The sequence below is a fragment of the Rousettus aegyptiacus genome, unplaced genomic scaffold (assembly GCF_014176215.1).
Source record: "Rousettus aegyptiacus isolate mRouAeg1 unplaced genomic scaffold, mRouAeg1.p scaffold_m13_p_15, whole genome shotgun sequence".
In the NCBI taxonomy this organism is placed as follows: Eukaryota; Metazoa; Chordata; class Mammalia; order Chiroptera; family Pteropodidae; genus Rousettus; species Rousettus aegyptiacus.
The window spans coordinates 49,310,107-49,329,368 of NW_023416290.1; the positions used below are offsets into that span (position 1 = coordinate 49,310,107).

Genomic DNA, 19,262 nt, shown 5'->3' on the forward strand with positions numbered 1-19,262 from the left:
AAAAGAAGAACACTTAAGTTCCACAGGGTTTTTTCCCCCTCCTGAATACTGCCAACAGCCCCCTCAGATTAGAAATGCTCTGTTCCTGAATTGGTTATCATTCGGAGAATTCATTATTTGTACCTTGAAGAAATATGGCCTTTTTAACCTTTTCAAAGTGCTCATATTCTAACATATCTTTAGTATAACACTGTAAGTTAAAGTTCTAAACTATAAAGACACATCTCCATTGCAAATTTTTTCAACATATTTTATGGTCTACCATGTATTACAAACTAATTACTATGCTTTAATTCCATTTTTTATTTTCTGCCATGTTTTTTCTAAAATTGTTATAAAATTTTGATAAATTGTTATATAAAATTCACTTAGGATGCCCTCTGTAAGTATTCAGACATTCAGATTTCAAGATTTCACTCCCAGAGATTCTGCTTTAGAATGTGGAATCAGTTAAAAGAAGCTAGAAATGCGGGAATTCTTATTAGAGTGGGCATAAAAATACTCCCTGATGTAGGAGGTTAAAGAGAATAACACCTGGGCCACCGTCGTCACATCTATCTCTAGTCGGGAAGCTGGAGAACCAAAAGAGAGGAAGCTAATATTCTTCATCCATTTATTAAATAAATATCTAACGGGTACTAGATAGCACCCAGTTGTAGGTTCTAGGATTACAATGTTGAACAAAACAGAACAAAAAAAATCTCTGCATGGCCAAGATGTTTGAAAGAATACTTAAAATTATGCTGAAGATAAAAACATATGAAAACAAGACTATGGATCTCTTAGGTTATTGCTGGAAGGATACCTAAGATGAAGGGGAGAGGGAGAATTTACAGAGTTGAGAAAGGGAACAGAACAAGGAAATAGGGCAGCCGACAAATGTCACAGTTTTATATCTGTTCATTGTCCAAGACAAGCTGAGATTGATACACAGCCTGACTTCCTTGTCAGAAACTTGAGAGACACCAGGTGTCCCTGAAGGGGGACCTCCCCACGTGTGACTGTGCAGGCTTGGCATGGTCCGACTCCAGGCAGCTCCACTTACCTAAGCATGTGACAGTGGTACCTTAATTGTGTCATGCAGCAGCTCTGCTCAAAGACATGCTGCAACAGCTCACCGCGGCTATCTAGCGTCAGGAGATTATCTCTTCTTTCATGGATTTATTCTAATTTAGATACTTTTTAAATCTTGCCATAACATGGTAAACGATTACATCAGGACCATACAGTTTCTTTAGCTCTACTTTCTACATGAATGTAATTCTGTTTGCTTTTGAAAAACCTGTGAAGAGAAATAAAATAAATCTCATCATTCTTTAAGGCTCAACCAAAGTCTTACGTCTCCCTGACATCTCTTTTTCCTTGATCACGGCCTTCTCTAAACTCTTCTAACAAGTGTAGTCTGAACTCCTCCAGGCTCAGATAAGAGCAAACTTGGAGCTCAGGGAAAGGGCTGTCGAGCATGAGACAGATTCTGGAATAAGTCAAATGACTATAAAAACCAACGAAGGGTGTGGCCAGCACTTCCAAGTCCTCTCTCCTGATAAGTATGGGATCTCTCAGCCTGGAGAAGAAAGGATATCACCATCCAGGACGCTAAGTAGGAAGGTCAGAACACATTTAGGAGAGAGGCTGTTCCATAGGTGCCTCTGTATTTCGGGTTCCAGCTGTGAATCCCATCACAGCAGAATCATGGTGTGAGGCTGGGAACAGAGTCAAGCTGCTCGAAGAAGGGCACGGGTGAGAGACATGCCGACAGGCAGTGCTGCGACACGGCATGTGCACACAAAAGAACACACAATCTGTATACTAACGGACACACTCAATGCAACTTGTAATAGCCAGAGTTTGGCTCACAGGTTGAAATGGAAGGAAAGAGGTGTTATTTTGTTTCTCCGCCTTAAAAACAGTGTTTTATTTTGTCATTATAATAGATCTGTCTTTTGTCATGAGGTGTTTTGGATTCGTGAGGTTTAAAGTATCACTGGAATTTATACTTTTACTTAAAAAAAAATTTTTCTTTGAACCATTCAAGTACAGATAAGACCTGGCTCCCTAAATAATTGTAACAGCCTCAGTAACAAGGAGCCGTTTCCTCCTTCCACATGTGAATTCGCAGAATCCACTAAAGAAGATTAAAGGAAGGAGAGAAGAGCTTGCCACACTCTGTTTGTTTTAGAGGAAAGAATTGATCCAGATACAGAACCATCTACCAGACAGAGCAGCCAGCACGAAGAGTCCTTTGTGCGGAGACGCGACAGCCACACTAAAGAAAGGAAGTGACAGGAAATCAGAGAGTTTATTTTAACTATCCTATCCTGTCCTCCATCATAATGTAAACAGCCGTCCCGTTTTCTAGCCAGACGGCAGTTTTCCCTAGCCCCATGCGGCCACAAATCTGAACCACACTAACTAGACGCTGCTGGCAGAAGATAAGGAGGAAAGAAAGTGCCCATATGAGGTTTATTTATTTTATCAGAGGCTCCAACTGTCAGGGGAGACTGTAAAGGCCATCCACGTTATTCTGGACAGGCTGTCAGCTTCAAAGCAGAGCCCGTGGAGGAGAGTCTGGAATCTTCTCGTCACCATGAAGCAAAGCCCCTCCAGGTTACGCTGAACTTCTCCAATGTCTGTGAAACGAAACGCATACGCTGTAGGTCGCCATTTTGCTGGCAGGTAGGTGTCGTTAAGAAAGCCATTGCTTTTCGAGAGGGTTAAGAACTGCCAAGGAAGAAAACTGAGTGCACTGTGGACAAAAGCTGGAGTTTGTATTAACCCCTGGCCCATGGTATTCCTGGCCTTTTTGCATTACTCATTTCAGGATATTTTAAGAAAGAGGACTGTGTTTTCTGACTGTAAATATGAGTGCAGCAGGTTGAACCGAAATACACCAAATATTTTTCTAACTGAGGGAGACCAGTGTAGAACTTAGATGCCAACAAGATGACTAAACAGCCGTTTGTCTCATATTTACTCGTTTAGGGCTGATGGGAGTGGAAAGAAACAGCTGGTGTGAGCTATTTCTACTGGGGAGCAATAAGACACAGCATGCCATAGGAGATTATTAAGTCCAAGGTATATTATTGTCACAGGTCTTACATAAAGCCCTCATGCTCACTAAGCTTCTTTGTCAATGGACGTACAGATACACAAAGAAGTTTTAACTGAGTCTCCTTGGTGAGATTTTTTTTTTTTTTTTTTTTTTGTAGTCAGCACAGTTGGTCTTTCAACCATAAAGTATGCTCGTGTGATAAGACAGAAAAGAGGACTGTATTCAAAGTTAGAAGTTGGGTTGCTTTTCAAAAAAAAGCAATGAAAATAACACGAAAACAGAAGACATAGTGTGCTGCATTAGCCTTTAGTGTTGACACGAAAAATTGCTCCTGTTAATGATAAAGCAATGTCTACTTTTCATGTGTGACAAAGTTCTGAGCGGCCCTAACTTTTTTCCATGAGCAATTAACCTCACGGAAGCTTCCCAAGGCCTGAATTCTTGAGAACATTTACTTTTCCGTTACTAACACTTCCAACACACCCTCCACAGCCAGCTGTGTAGTCTCGCCTCTTCTCCAGCAAAAGAGCCCGACCGAGATTTTTCTGGAGGCCTTCATGTAGTGGCCTATTTGTATCAATTTTACATCTGAGGAAACTCCATCCAGAAATGTAATTCTAAGCTTTCGGAGCCAAAAGCAAATTTTAGAAAGCCTCAGGTCAATATCCTTTTTCAAAGGTGTGTCCTCAACACAGTAAGTGCTGATGGCTTTTTTTCAGACCCTCGGTGTTTGTTTCTAACATCAATTCTCATGTTTCAAGATCCTTGCTATAGACATGGAAGGGTATAGCGTGGGTACTGAGTTGAAGAGGTATTGAATGTCTGGCTGTTTTGGTTTTTGCTAAATGCCCACTGGTTGTCTTTCGTTGTAGTGGTTATAGTGCTGTTTCTGTTTTGTTTGTTTTGTGTTATATTGTCTGTTTCTTCCCACCCCCCCACCCCCCGCCAAAAAAAAAAAATAGAATGGAAAAATTGGAAAAATACACTAGGTGTTATTTTCCTAACTGCTAAATCTTGATATCAATCTCCCCCCTTTGCCAGTACACACACACACACACACACACACACACACACACGAGACTCCTAAAAGGGAGTTTTTTAAGACCTTAATCATCCTCAGAAATTCAGTCATCTGCTTTCATCATCTACCACACTCTCCACGAAGAAAAAGTTCCTTTTTTAAGGCAATTCTTTCTAGTGTTTCCATCCTCACTCCCAACATGTCTTTAATGATGACATTTCAGTCCAGCGTTTGAAGCTATTTTATAGAAGGCCCTCTCCGACCACTTTTACTTTACAACCTCAGAGAAAATGTAAGTGGTTTGAGCAAGGTCTCATATAAATTAGTTGCAGAAATAAGATGAGAAGACAGGTTGTCTGATCCCCAGTTTAGTGTACTTCCGGGTCAGAAAGACCCAGAAGTCTTTCATCCAGGAGATCTAACATTCTCATAAACACACACACACACACACACACACACACACACACACACACACACACACATACAGAGAGAGAGAGAACAATATTAACAGCAATAATTGCATTGTATGATGATTTCTCTAATGTAAATGGCCACCATGTTGCTCAATGAGATAAAATGGTGCAAAGTCAAATAGCATACTCTGTGCCCAGAGGCAATTAGAAGGTAACAGTATGAATGATGTAACCACAGGTCAAAGCTGAAATAAGCATGAGATTAATCAGAGGGCCAAGGAAATACTAGACGGATGACCTGAGAATTTCTGAGGAAAATTGCTTAATGAGAGTTTAAGCAGCTATGATGTCTTAAAAGAAAAGAAAAAAAAACCTCTCTGCCACAAAGTGCATCTGCTTTCTCATAAGTAACACCATTGCTTACATTATGACTGCTGTCAAAAATGCCCTTCCCTTTCTTCCCTTTCTATCGTCTGAGTCCTGCCTTTCTTTCAAGATTATATCCTGCCCCATGAAGCCTTGTCTGCATATCTTGGACCACAATTTTTTCTCCTTTTCTAAACTTTCATCTATGATTTGACTCTGATAAAAACTTTTTTCTCTCCCCCTCAAAATATATTCTATGTCGTAGTCCCCCAATTCACTGAAAACCCCTGCGCCTTCCACTAATTTATTTATGTTTTCAGTCTAATACAGCTCAATACAATCCTGATAACAAATTGACTTCATGGTCAGGGAGCAAAGGCACATGGGACTTACAGTAACAGGTATGGGGCATCTGGATGTGTCTCAGAGAGATGAGACCTGTATTTGTAGTCTGGCTTCCCCTTGCATATCTCACCCCTTCATGTAGAAAGTCATCCATGACTATTGTCTGGCATTCTCGAAAAATCCAGGAACTGTTTGTTTGTTTGTTTGTTTACCACAGAGGCAAAGAGTTATTATTTATTATTCAGTATGTGGATGTCAGTCAAACTTAGAAGAAAAAAATAATTTACAATTGTAATATTTAATGAGTCTAAAAGTAGAATATATAACCAAGAAATGTATCTTTTCAATTAATTTTTAAATTTGTGTTTTAGAGAGTTAAGCGATCTTTTTTAAAAAAAAAAAATAGTTCATGTATTAGAATGAACAAAATCTGGAACACTGACAGCACCAAATACTGGCAAGGATGTGGAGTAACAGGAATTCATTCATTGCTGGTGAAAATGCAAAATGGTATGGTCACTTTGGAAGAAAGTTTGGTGGTTTCTTACAAATCTAAAAATACTCTTAGCATATGATCCAAAGGCAACTCCTTAGTATTCACCCAAAGTAATTGAAAACATGCCTACACGAAAACCTGCACATGAATATTTACAGCAGCTTTATTCATAATTGCCAAAAGCTTGGAAGCAACCAAGATAGCCTTCAGTAGGTGAATGGATACATAAATTGTGGTACATCCACACAATGAAATATTGTTCATTACTAAAAAGAAATGAGCTACTAAGACAGACAAAGACCCAGAGGGACCTTAAATTCATATTACTAAATGAAAGGAGCCAATATGAAAAGACTTCAAATTGTATGATTCCAACTATATGACATTCTAGAAAAGGCAAAACTATGGAAACACTAAAAAGATTAGTGGTTGCCAGGGATCAAGGTGTGGGGATGAATATGCAGAGCGTACAGGATTTTAGGGCATTGAAACCACTCTGCATGATATCATAATGATGAGACATGTCCTCAGACATTTGTCCAAACCTATAAAATGTACAGCACCGAGAGTGAACTGTGATGTAAGCTACAGGCTTTGGGAGATAATGATGTGCCAGTATAGATTCATTACTTATAACAAATGTACCACTCTGGTGGGGGATGTTGATAATAGGGAAACGATGCATAGAGCATGAGGAGATCTCTATCTGCCTTCTCTGCAATTTTGCTGTGAACCTCAAACTTCTCTTTTAAACAACCTCAATTTAAAAAGAAAGACATACACACACACACACACACAGACACACACACACACACACACACACACCTAAAAATTAGTTACATTGACATGCCTGCTGAAGTATTTAGGGGGAAATGTACTGATGTCTGCAACTGATTTTGAAATGCATCAGATAAATATGGTAGATTGTTGAATGGGGCAGATGGACAGATATGTGATAGCAAAAAATAGGACAATGCTGATTGTTGACACTAAGTAGTGGGTTAATGGATGCTCACTGCAAAAACCTTTTAACTTTTCAATATGTTTAAAAATATTTATATTCAATGTTAAGAAAAAAGTCTAGTTATGATATAAAAGGGCGATAAAGGAGATGTTCTCTTATTTTTAGTCCACTGATCAATCTATAAGCAGACTGTGATCTGTCAATAAAACCTCTGTGTGTGTGTTTGTGTGTGTGTGTGTGCTGTAAATCTGAAAAAAGGAAGATCCTTTTGTTGAAAATAACCACTAATATTGACTAGGTTCAAAGGGCATGTTGACATATACTAAAATGCTTTCCTTTCACTTGTCTGCCTTATCTGTGCATAGTGAAGGAAATGCTTATCTAAACAAGGTGTGTGTGTGTGTGTTTGTGTGTGCTCTGTAAGTCTGAAAAAAGGAAAGTCCATTTGTTGAAAACAACCATTAATATTAACTAGGTTCAAAGGGCATGTTGACATATACTAAAATGCTTTCATTTCACTTGTCTGCCTTATCTATGCATAGTGAAGGAAATGCTTATCTAAACAAGGTGTGTGTGTGTGTGTGTGTGTGCGCGCGCGCACTATAAATCTGAAAAAAAAGAAGGTCCATTTGTTGAAAACCACCACTGATATTGACTAGGTTCAAAGGGCGTGTTGACATATCATACAAAAATGCATTCATCTCACTCGTAGTCGGCCTTATCGATGCATAGTGAAGGAAATGCTTGTGTAAACAAGGGAGTGCATTTTGGAAATGGTGATTCATTTAAAGCTTAAAAAATATTAGATGTAAAAAAGTCGACTTTTGTGCTATTAAAAGTGCAACATATACTATTTATAGAAAAATTAGATCATATAGGAAAAATAGAAAAAAATTTGAAAAACATATTTTTCTGTTTTCTACGCATTTTTTGTTTTCTTATTTGCTTCACATAGTTCAATGCTTATTTATTTTTGATTTATTTCTTTCTCATTACAAAAGCAATATATGTCATTGTAGTATCTTAGAGAATACAAAAACACGCTCAAGACATAAAAAGTCAGCTATGCTCCACGACTCACATGCAACCACTTATAAATTTATTTTTATAGAAAACAGGACAAAGCTGTAAAAATTATAGCATGCAAATCAGAATTAATGAAAATCATTGAGAAAACTTTCTCAATTTCAGGTTCCTCTGAATCTGGCCTGTCTAGGCTCCTCCCTGAGAAATTCCTGCTCTCCCTCCCTGCTTTGTCCCTGGTCCCAAATGAGGTTTCTCGGGGTTCTCCCAGCCTGTAAATGAAGGCACCTTTCCCTTCCTATTGCCTGGAGCAGTATCCCATTAGACTGCAAGCATCACTTCCCTTTAAAATAGTAGTTTACATTGAACCAGGCTGGAGGCTCTTACAGAACAATCTCAAGGTTCAGTGGTGGTTCTACTCTTCCCCGTGTGGGGTACCTCTCTTCTGGGGTGCAGTCTCCTCTCTGATATGTAAAAGTTGTGAAATCTGGGCTCATTCCTTCTTTCAACTTTCCCATGAAATTGTTGCAAAGGTGAAATAAGTCAATCCATGCAATGCTCTCAGAAGAGCGCTTGGCATGCAGTGAACCTCGAATAAACATTAGTTGTCTTACTGGCTTCTCCTTAACCTTCCAAGTGGGTTTCTTCTTTTAGAGGTTGTTTCCCTATGTCATTAGTGTAAAATGAGGTGATATTTTTAAATCTCTCTGTGAACTGTAAGGACTAGCTTGGTCTTAGCGTTTATCTCCAGACCTTTCCCTAGAAAGAGAAACATCCTGAGTAGGGCCTTGAGAGGCCCCCAGGGACCTGGACCCCTTTATCTCACAACCTTATCTCTTGGTCCTCCAAGGCCTGTGTGAGCAATCCCCTGGCTGCCTGCTCAGCCTGATCTTGCTTCCAGTAAACCAGACCCACTCGAATCTCAAAAACCTCATGTACACTCTCCCCTTGACAATCTCTCAAAGCACTTTCTTGCTGCATCAATGACATTTGGATGTTACTTTTTGTTTTTGTCAGAGTAGCAACATTTTAAAGCAAATGTTTTTATTTAATGAGATATTAGAAGCATGCTAATCACTTTTAACTTACTATTCTATTTCAGGTTCTTGCCTTTTCAATAGAAGAAAATAAATAAAGCCTAAGAATTAGAAAGCTACAAAATTGCAGTTATCACAGATGATATAATTATTTAGAAGACACAGTCATCTATAAAATATGAGTTTAAAAATATTACTAAATATGAGATCAATTACATGCATATACACCAACAAAAAATTTAGAGAAATACAAATAAATAAATTAAACAGAGTAGTATTTGTGAAATGATTGGTAGACTGAGAAAACAGCAGGATAGAGCCCAGAATCAAAGCCTCATGCGTTTCTTTTTTTAAGGTGTTTTTATTCTTTTCTTACACATCTGTCCTTTTTTTCTTATGTGGATTGTAACATCATTGGGGAATAATGTCCATTTTTTCTAAAACATCTAACAGAGAAGGACTGATTTGTTTGCATTGTTTTCGTTGGTGATATTTTTTAGTGCTGAGTTTGTCTTTGGCAGAATAGGCGAGGATGTATATATGGGTAAAGTTGGGGAAAAACAAGATATAGTAAAGATTAAGGTATAAAAAGTGAAAATAAACACGGAAAATGTCAATATTAGAAATTGTCTAACCTACGAATAAAGCGACCATAGCCTTTTATTTCACTAACTGCTGTGAAAAATCTACTCATAAGAAGCTGCTTTATTCCCTCAGGTCCCTGAAGTCGCTATTTTCTAATTTTGTTCTAAACACCATAGCCTACCTAGAAATCCTTTTCAAAATATCTTTTTTTCCTAACAGACAAAATTTATATATACATCGAATGTAGGCTTTTGGATATATTTTGGAGAATATCAAATTATATAATGAAAAAAACATGATGACATAATACTATTTGCTCTGGATACATATTATAATATGAATATTCCCAACATAATTATAGCTTACATAATCATATAGGTTATCATGTTTTTATAATCAAATAGGCTTTTATCATTACTTTTACCATTTACTCATGCTTTTACCATTTCCCTGTTATTGAATCTTTGTGTTATTTCTGTTTTTCCTTTTATAAAGTATACTGTGAACAATAAGACTTTGCATATGCATGTTTTTCTAAATCTCAACATTTCCCCATCACATATTCCAATATTAAGCAAAGAAGAGATACATGCATGTTTTGGAGCAAAGGAAGTAAGTTTTATTAGAGTTGCAAGTCCTGGAGACGTAAGTGACCTACCAAAGGCCTGGCTCCTGGTCCCAGAAGGGTACAGATTGGGGGAAAAGTCAGTAGTCATGGAAACTAAGGGAGTCCAGTGGTGGGTACTGCTGATTGGCGAATTAGAAGGGGATGAGGTCATTGGTCATTGTGTCCAGTTCTGGAATCAGCTACTGTGCTATCTGACTGGTCTTGGGACTTGGTCCTATGATGGGTGGGGTTGCCGTTCTTCCTAGCTGGGCCTGGGGCTGAAACACATCTAAAAGCCAAGATGAAAGGCCAACAGAAACTTATTGTCCTCATGGTTATAGACCTGAGGCTCAGTTAATCTTATTCCCTAAGGCTTATGATTAAAGGAGGAGGCATACAGAGGATAAGGGCGGAGAAAAGCAAGTGAGTCACAATACCATTAAATGGGCAAAACCAGTTTGAATCAGAGAAAAAAAAGAAACTGTATTAAAGTAATGAAGTTTGTGTGCGGTTGAAACCAGAGGGCCACCAAATCCAGGCCCCAGGCTGCCTGCGTTGCTCAGCCGATAGACCGACACAGGAGTTGGGATATTTAGAATAAGCGTTTATTGTCAGAGCACCGGTGATCTGAGAAGGCAGCAGGTTAACACCTTTAAAAACTGCCTTCCTTTCTCAGTTCGGCTAAGTATTGAAGGGGAAATCTGGGCATTATTCCAGGGGCTGCACGACGGCTCCGGGGGTCTGTTATGCTTCATGGAGCCGTTCCTCCGGCAACGTGGTCCCTCCGTTGGCTTTGCAACCCAGGGACAAAGACGGGAGTAGCCTGGAAAGAATGCTAGACCAGAAGGATTGTGATCAGGGAGAACGGGTATTAATCATAAGTTTCGGGGCAACTTTCTATGGCGAGGGATGTTCCAAGCCTCAGGGGACAATCTATTGTTCAGGTAGGGGGCAGGGAAAAGTGAGGCGGGGGTCGCTGTGAGGCCTCTCTCACGGGGGTCCCCACAGAGGCTTCTTCATGGTTACGTTAATGCCTGTAATTCTCAGGTCCGGTCTGTGCTCTCCGTCCTGCAGAGCCTCGTCTTCACTTTGACTGTTTTCATCTTTTTGTCATTTTTTTCTCCCTTTTGAATTTTTCTCATATTTATCCTCCTTATCACTGATTTATCCTCATCAGAACCTCTCTGACCACAAAAAAAAAAAAAAAAAAAAAAATTCCTGAATGTTTATTTTACTCTTCACCGTTGCTGTAGTTTTAATGGAACTAATCCTTTTCTTTGCATATTTCACCTCCTTTCCTTTATTATCTAAGTGTAGGGTCTTTTTCCCCCTCATTCTGTCATTTCTTTCTCTTAGATGTTAATGCCTAGAATTTTCGCTCCTATTTTATAAAGCGTTTCTCACATGCTGTTTTAATATTTTACTTTGTAATTTCATTTGCTTCCAATATAGGATACATTTGAGAGGTGGGTTCTGAGTCTTCAGAAAACCATCTTTCCTTTCCATATATTTATTGGTCCCATGGTGTCTGATATCAGAACTCTTTTTTTTTTTGAAACAGAGATGATATATCCCAACAAATCTCCGTGTGAATTGCCCTGGGCTTCTCTTACTGCTCATTTGGCTATTAGTTCAATCTTGTGTTCAGATTAATAGCTGGGGTGGAAAAAAGAGGGTGGGCGGATAATTTGATAAGTCTTATATTTGACCTCATTTCCAGGCGTGAATTCATCTGTTTTAACTCTGCTGTCTTGAAAGGGGATTGTCTCTGATCCCTAGGACCTGATTCTTTATCACTCTGACTAAAATCTCCAGTATGTTATCTTACCAGAGATTAGGGATGTTACCATTTCTGCATTAGCCTGTTCCCTACCTAGCTAACCTCCCAAATGCCTTTTTTTTATGGAGATATAATTCCCAGTATGCGATGCTTACTGCTTTGTACAAAAAAAATAGAAGATAAGGATGGTATATGTCTACGGGTCTGTGTCTGGTAGGTTGGGAGTACAGAGAAGTGTGAAGAAAAATATTCTCACCTCAAAATACAGAACCGGGTGTGAGAGGAGCAGCTGCTTCATTTTTCTTGTTAGTAATAATTTAAAACAGGATTCGAATTCGGATCTGTTTTCGCAGCTTCTAGAGGCTGATCCATTTTCTTGAAACAGTAGAACCAGATAGACAAAAGAAAAAAACCTTTCTAGCCCTCAAAGATACAGACATTCACATATAAAATAACAGTACAAATTGTGTGATTAACTCTAGAGCAGAGGTAAGGTAAAGAATTAAGGGGTTTTTTTAATGCAAATATTAGACCGTCTATTCCCATAATACAGTAAACTCCCTATGGTACACTGTAAAGAAATGGGATATCTGGGGTAAACAAGCGCCGCAGTGCATTAGGCGTGGTCTGATTCATGTCGAGACAGAGGAGGATCACTCCCTTCGGTCTGGACACTAGGTCTGGACACTACGGTCCTGTTAATTCAGCTCCAGATCGAATTATCCTCTTGGCAGCCTTGACACACTCGCTGGTGACTCACACTGGGCTGGCAGTCAGCTGAAGCTGCTAATTCCTCTCACACGTGCAGCTGTTTAGCTGCACTCCCCTAGCCCACCCCACCCCAGCCCACCCCACCCCCAATCCTGGCCTGGCGCAGAGCTTCTCAGAGCCCGGAGGCTGTGTTCTCATATGCCCTGAAATCGTCTCATTTACAAGTATGGAGATTTCACAGCTTAAACTGTTGTTAATTTTCCCTCAACTTTGATTAGTTTACCCCAACCTCTTACATCTGATAAATCAACAGTTTTCTCTGTCCACCTCCTGAAGACAAATATTAAACAAATTCTCCGTATCCACCTTTTCTCAGTAAAGGCCCCAGCTGAGCAACTTCAGGGAATTCTTAAACAGGAGGCAGAGAGACACTCTCGCCCCTCAAGGCTGGTCACCCACTCAATGTCAAATGGAATTCCAAATGTCTGTATGTTTCCTTGGGAAAGATGTCTGCTTCTCCCCAAATGACCAGGTCCCAGTAAAGAGGTCTAACATTTTTTGAGCATCTGCCATATAAATATGATTTAGATTTAGGTGCTATATTTACATATGCTATTTATTTCATTATCATGACAACTTTGTAATTCATACACGACTCTCACTGTTTTATAGTGGCAGAACTAGCAGTATGGGAGAATACCAATATTGTTTCAAGTTGCACAAAAAGTGAATGGAGGAGTTGTGATTAGACCCTCAAATTGACTGGGTTTAAGGCCTCATCTTTTCAACCAACCCTACAACTATCCTTTGCCAATGCATAAGAGGCACCCAAATCTAGCAGACAGGTTCTAGGGTCTAAAAAGTGAAAAAACAAAACAAAACAAAACAAACCCTACTTTTCTGAAGGGACGCCGAATGAGATAGTGTGCTTGCTTTGGTTTTAGTTTCTAGAACAATGCCAAACTCATAGTAGATACTCAATAAATCATTAAAAATAGCCCAGGTATTTTCAATTTTCCCTCTCAAACAAGTAACTTTCAATTAATCTGCAGAAATGTATTAAGTTTTTACTGTACGCCCAATGGTATATCATGGTATGCGGTGAATTAAGATAATCTGATTTGGGTGAAACTCAATATACATGACCAATATTCTTCAATTTAGTCAAAACGTATAATACTGGTTGTCGATGCTCTAGATATTAAAAGATAGAGTATTTGAAGGTATTTTGGGGGGAAGTATCGTGGAGTTCATTGTGCTCACATGTTGTGAGCCTTGAAGGATAGATAGAAGGTCAGTTCATTTCATGGAAGGAAACATCACGAGCTTGAAAACTAATTAACCACTGAAACAAATGACCTCTTCCTTATCACTGCTACTACCCTGTAACATACACGCGCGCGCGCACACACACACACACACACACACACACAGATGTGAGACCATATTTCCCCAGTACAGGGACAATTATAATGCAAATGTGGTTTGGGGATGTACTAATATTTTTATTAAGAGAGATGCACTGACAAACCTTGTATGTGCTAAAGTGACATTCCAAACGAGCTAATAAAAACAACAATGATGATAATAAACTGTAGTGTATTGAGCTTTTCCAGTGCTTACTTCAGTAGCTTGCTGTATCTTATTTATTTCATGATAATCTTATGCACTGGGTACCTAATATTTTGGGGGAACTGAGGCCCAGAGATTGAGTATTTGGATGAATATCATACAAGGTGGAGACCAGGTTTCAGGTGTCTTGACTATCAAACCAGTGGCACCAACTAGTCCCCATTAGCGTCACCTGAGCGCTTGTCAGAAATGTCTGTGACTGGCCTCTTCCAGACTTTCTGAATCAGAATATCTGGGTTTGGGGAAGGGAATCTGTGTTTTAAAAAGCCCTTGAGGTAATTCTGGTTTGAGAAGCAGTATGCCATTGTGGTTATGGCATGGAAGTCATTACTGAGTAACTTCTGTAGAGGAAGGAACTGAAGAGACAGATTAGAGTGGATGCTTAAATTCAGGGAAAATAAGGGGCTCAATCAAGACTTCTGTGAGTGTGACAAAATGGAATAATGATGCACAGAGTCCAAAAATCACCTAGAATGCAACCATCATTTTTGGAGGAGTTTTGACTCTTTATATTAAAATAAGTATTGATTCGCAGAAAGTTGCAGAAATAGTATGGACAAGACCCTTGATCTAATTTTCCCATTGGTTATAGCTTACATAACATGATATATGAAAACAAGACATCGGCATTGGTGCAATGACATCATAGTTCTACGTCATATTTATCATATGCAGCCGACACTGCAGTCAAGATGCTGAACTAGTCCATCACCATGAAGATCTCTTTATAATCACGCCACTCCTCCCAGCTGCCATCCCGTAGCCCTGACAACTGTGGCTGTGGTCTGCATGTCTATAATTTCGTCATTTAGAGAATGTTATATAAACAAAACAACATAGCATTTGACCTATTCAGAATGACATTGTTTCCCACTCAGCAAAATTCTCTTGAGATCCTTCCAAGTTGTTACGTATCTCAATAGTTTTTTTTTTTTAATTGCTGAACAATATTCCATGGTATGGCTGTACCAATTTTTTTAATTATTCACCCATTTGGGTTATTTCTAGTTCAAAGCTATTTTGAATAAAGCCGATATGAATATGTACTGGTTTTCATGTGGACATTATTTTTCATTTCTCCGGAATAAATGCCCAGGAGAACAATTGCTAGGTAGTATGGCAAGTATATGTTCAGTTTTTGTTTTGGGAAACTGCAAAAAAAGTTTCCCTAAAAGGCTGTATGATTTTATATTTCCACCATCTATGTATGAGATATCCAGTTTCTCTGCATCTGCACAGCATTTGTCATTGTTTTATTTTAGTTCTTTCTAAAAAAGTATGTAGGGATATCTCATTGTGGTCTTAATCTACATTTCCTTAATGGCAAGTGATATCGAACCAGTTTTCACATGCTTATTTGCCATCTGAATATCTTTTTTGGTGAAATATATTCTCTTCTATTCGTGCCTTTTGTCCATTTTCTAGTTGGATTATTTCCTTAGTAGTTGAGTATTGTGAGCTCTTTTTTGTATTCTAAGTACTAGTCGTTCGTCAGATAGGAGGTTTGCAAATACTTTCCCCTAGTCTGTAGCTTGTATTTTCAGCCTCTTAATAAGGTCTTTCTGAGAGAAAATTGTTTTTACTTTTGATGAAATCCAATTTGTCAGTTTTTCCTTTTAAGGATGACAAATTTGGTATCATATCAAAGAACTCTTCACCAAGCCCTAGGTCCTCAAGACTTTTTTTCTACGAAATTTTTTAAAAGTTGTAGTTTTATGTTTTGCATTTATATTTTATGTGTATGTCTTACGTCTATGATTCATTTGACCTTGATTGCTTTTTAAAAAACTTTTTACTACGAACAGACTTTGAGCCTACAGATGAATAGAAAAATATTCATGACTCTTCAATTCATCATCTAGATCATGTTACGATAAAGGAAGGCGAGACTATGGGGGCAATGTCTAAATTAAAAATTACCTAAAAGATCAAACTATCAAATGCAATGCCTGGAACCCAATGGAATCACAGTTTGAATAGAACAACTGTGAAACACTATGTTGAGACAACTAGGGAAAGCTGGAGATGAACTAGGATGGAGTTAGGTGGTATTAATAAAATTATGTTTTATTCGGTATGATAATCTTGTCATCAAGGAAGAAAGTATACTTTTTAGAGATACATACTAACGTATTTAGTGATAAAATATCATGATTTCTGATATTTCTTTTAAAAAGTTAAACAAGAAAATGATAAAGTAAATATGGCAAAATGTTGCTAATTGTTCACTGACTTGCTGAAGGGACCTGGGTATTTGTCAAGAACATCTTTTTTTCCGAAGTATGGGATAAAGGGTAAGAAACCAGGTAAATCACGAAGGAGAGCTTGGGGCAGACTTTTCTGAGAATGTGACAATGAAGATAACAGTGAAAATGTGACTCTTTCAATTCATCCCATGGATATTTATTGAGCAATTGAGTGCTTGCTTCGTGCAAAGCACGGTTAACCATTTCTGAAAATTCAGAGGTTGGTATTGCAGTCCCTTCTCTCAAGGAGACAAATTAATGTCCTGAAAAAGTTACAAAGTGCAGCAAGAAGGATCAGGAAACGTTTTCCAGGAGTGGAGAGCAGGGAGCCAGGGAGGGCAGGCATGGAGATGGGTCTTTCAACTTATATAAATATATTCATTCATTCATTCATTCACTAAACACTCTTAAGCACTAATGATGCAAGGAAAATACGTAAGGTAAATCAATAAGAATAATAAGGTGTTGAATAATCTCTAACCCGAGGCAGAGTTTTCTTCTATTTTAAGTTGTCAGGCTTTATTCTCAAAATAATCTGCACATTTCCTAGGGCTGCTATAACAAGGTAATAAACACTGAGTAGTTTAAAACAATAGAAATCTATTCTGTCTCAATTGTAGAGGCCAGAAGTCTGAACTCAAGGTATTGGCAGGACCGTGTTCTTGCTAATGACTCTGAGGGGAATGCTTGTTGCCCTTCTAGCTTCTCATGGTCGCTAGCAATTCTAGTCTTGTTTTGGCTGGTAGACTGCAATCTCTGCCTCTGTTGTCACATAGCCATCTTCTCTTTGTGTCCTTCTCTTCTTATGAGAACACAGGTTACATTGGATCAAGGGCCCACTCTACCCCAAAACCACCTCCTGTGAACTTAATTACACCTTCAACGACACAATTTCCAAATAAAATCACATTCCAAGCTACTGAGGTTTAGGACTTCAACTTTTTTTTTTTTTGAAGGAACATAATTCGGCTCATAAAAATCTGTAATCCTAAAATGAATTATTTCTATATACTGTGTGCCTTGGGTTTAGCTCACTTAGAAATATAATAACTTTGCCTCAGAAACAACTTTTTCAACAAATGTTGAATTGTTCGGTCTCTGGTGGAACATGGGAGGCCATGACTCTGAAATGAGAATAATAGGGACAGTATTTAGTTCCTATACTTTCTGTGATTTTCTCAATTTATATCATCTAAATATGAAAACACATTTTTAGGGTATTATGATGGACCCATCTTATATTGTGCAAACATAAGTTGAAGTTTTAAAGAGCAACCTTTTGGAGTTTTCATTTCGCAACAAATTTGCGCATCTGTTTAGTGAGAACTTACCAGTCATAGGTTTCTTGGCAACTGAGCTATTTTTACCTACAGAGAACTAAAAAGGAATTGAAAGATATTTAAAACAACAGATTGCCAACTGTTTGGAATGATGAATCTGGGTCCTTGTGTAATATCTTCCTGAACAGCTGCCTCCTGCTATTACTGACCAGAACCCTGCTCTCAACTGACCAGACGCCTTCTCATGCCTGCTACGAAGGATCTTTGGAAGCTGTCAGGCACCCAGGCCTCACATCTATAAGATACTCGATAAATGTTGGCCAAATGAAAGAATTCTGTGAAGAAACAAAGGCGATTCTTACGTTGGGACGCTGTGTAGTTTATTTCAGTTATTTCCCACAAATAATTACTGACCAGCACCACAATAGCGTGGCACCTTAGGCCTGGATTAATCCCTGGCTCAGAGATTTCTGCTTATGGTAGTTCAGCAAGTTTCTTAGCCTTTTTAACGCTCAAATTCCTTAACTGCCAAATTGTAAAATAACACCCAAGCAGCAAATATGTCGTGGGAATCACCTAGTACAGGGCCTGAGGTGTAAGTCAAATTCGAAGAAGGAAGGTAGAGAAATTCTTGCTTTGACTAATTTCCTTCTTTTTTTTTTTTTTCTTCCTGTTCACTGTCACTTAGCAGTGGGCCAGAAGTAGAGCTTTATTTTTAAAGAAGTGGGAGTTTCATTCTATTTTAATCAACTCAAGGCGATTTTAAAAACAACAGCAATCATCAACAACGACAACAAAACTCCACTGTCTTGGTTCCTGACCTCAATAGGTAACATAGGGTTAAGAGGGATGGAAATATACATTTCCTCAAACTTTATCGTTATCATCACCATCATATTCTCACAACGGTCATTTTCTCATCACCCTCATCGATAATAATTATAGCTAACATTTATTAAGTGTTTACTATGATCCAGGTACGGTGCTAAAACCTGCTTGTGTAGGGCTCATTTAAGCATCACCTTCTGAGTCACGGACTATTCTTTTCTATCAAAGTTGGAGAAACAATATAGCATAGTAACTAGGCATTTAGTCACTGGGTTTAAATCTTTCCCCATTGGGGCATGCTACTTAATCACTCTGCTCTATTATTCTCAATAAAATGGGAGTGATTATTATGATAAGAATACCTGCTTCATAGAAATGTGAATATTACAGGACTTGAAAGCACGCAAGAATTCCACAAATGTTTGCTGCTTTTCTTATCTCTGTATTTTAAATGGGGAAACAGTCCTGGGGTTTAACTAGTTAGATTGAGCTTATGTAATTTTCATACTGTAGGCAATCCAGTTCTATAGCTTGTATTCAAAACCTCTACACCCCACATCTAAATCGAGTTTTATCATTAAACCTGTCAAACATCAGAGAGCTGGCTCAATGCCATTTAAACTTAAGGGCAAGGAACAGGCACAGACGAAAAGAGGCTCACCCCACGTCCCCACAGGCTTGAGTGGAAATGAAATACAACTTTGTTTGGAGACTTCCATGACACTCTCCAAACAGGATAGAGACACTGATTTAAAACCCTTCAAATCCTGGAGACTGAACTACAAAATAGGTCAAGATCAGGAATACAGGCATCTCTCATGTGCCTTTTGAGGCCTGAGCTCAGCTGGAGTTTTAAAGGGCAGACAAAAATTCCTC

At 38.6% G+C, this 19,262-nt stretch overlaps 1 long non-coding RNA gene across 1 annotated transcript in view; it reads left to right on the forward strand.

Annotated features, from left to right (window-relative positions):
• The first annotated feature begins 2,222 nt into the window (after positions 1-2,222).
• LOC107501438 overlaps positions 2,223-19,262 on the forward strand; it is a 33,792-nt gene continuing 16,752 nt past the window's right edge. Inside the window, exon 1 of the long non-coding RNA XR_001594764.2 lies at positions 2,223-2,676. This is a non-coding gene — a long non-coding RNA (uncharacterized LOC107501438). The remainder of the gene's footprint in view (positions 2,677-19,262) is intronic.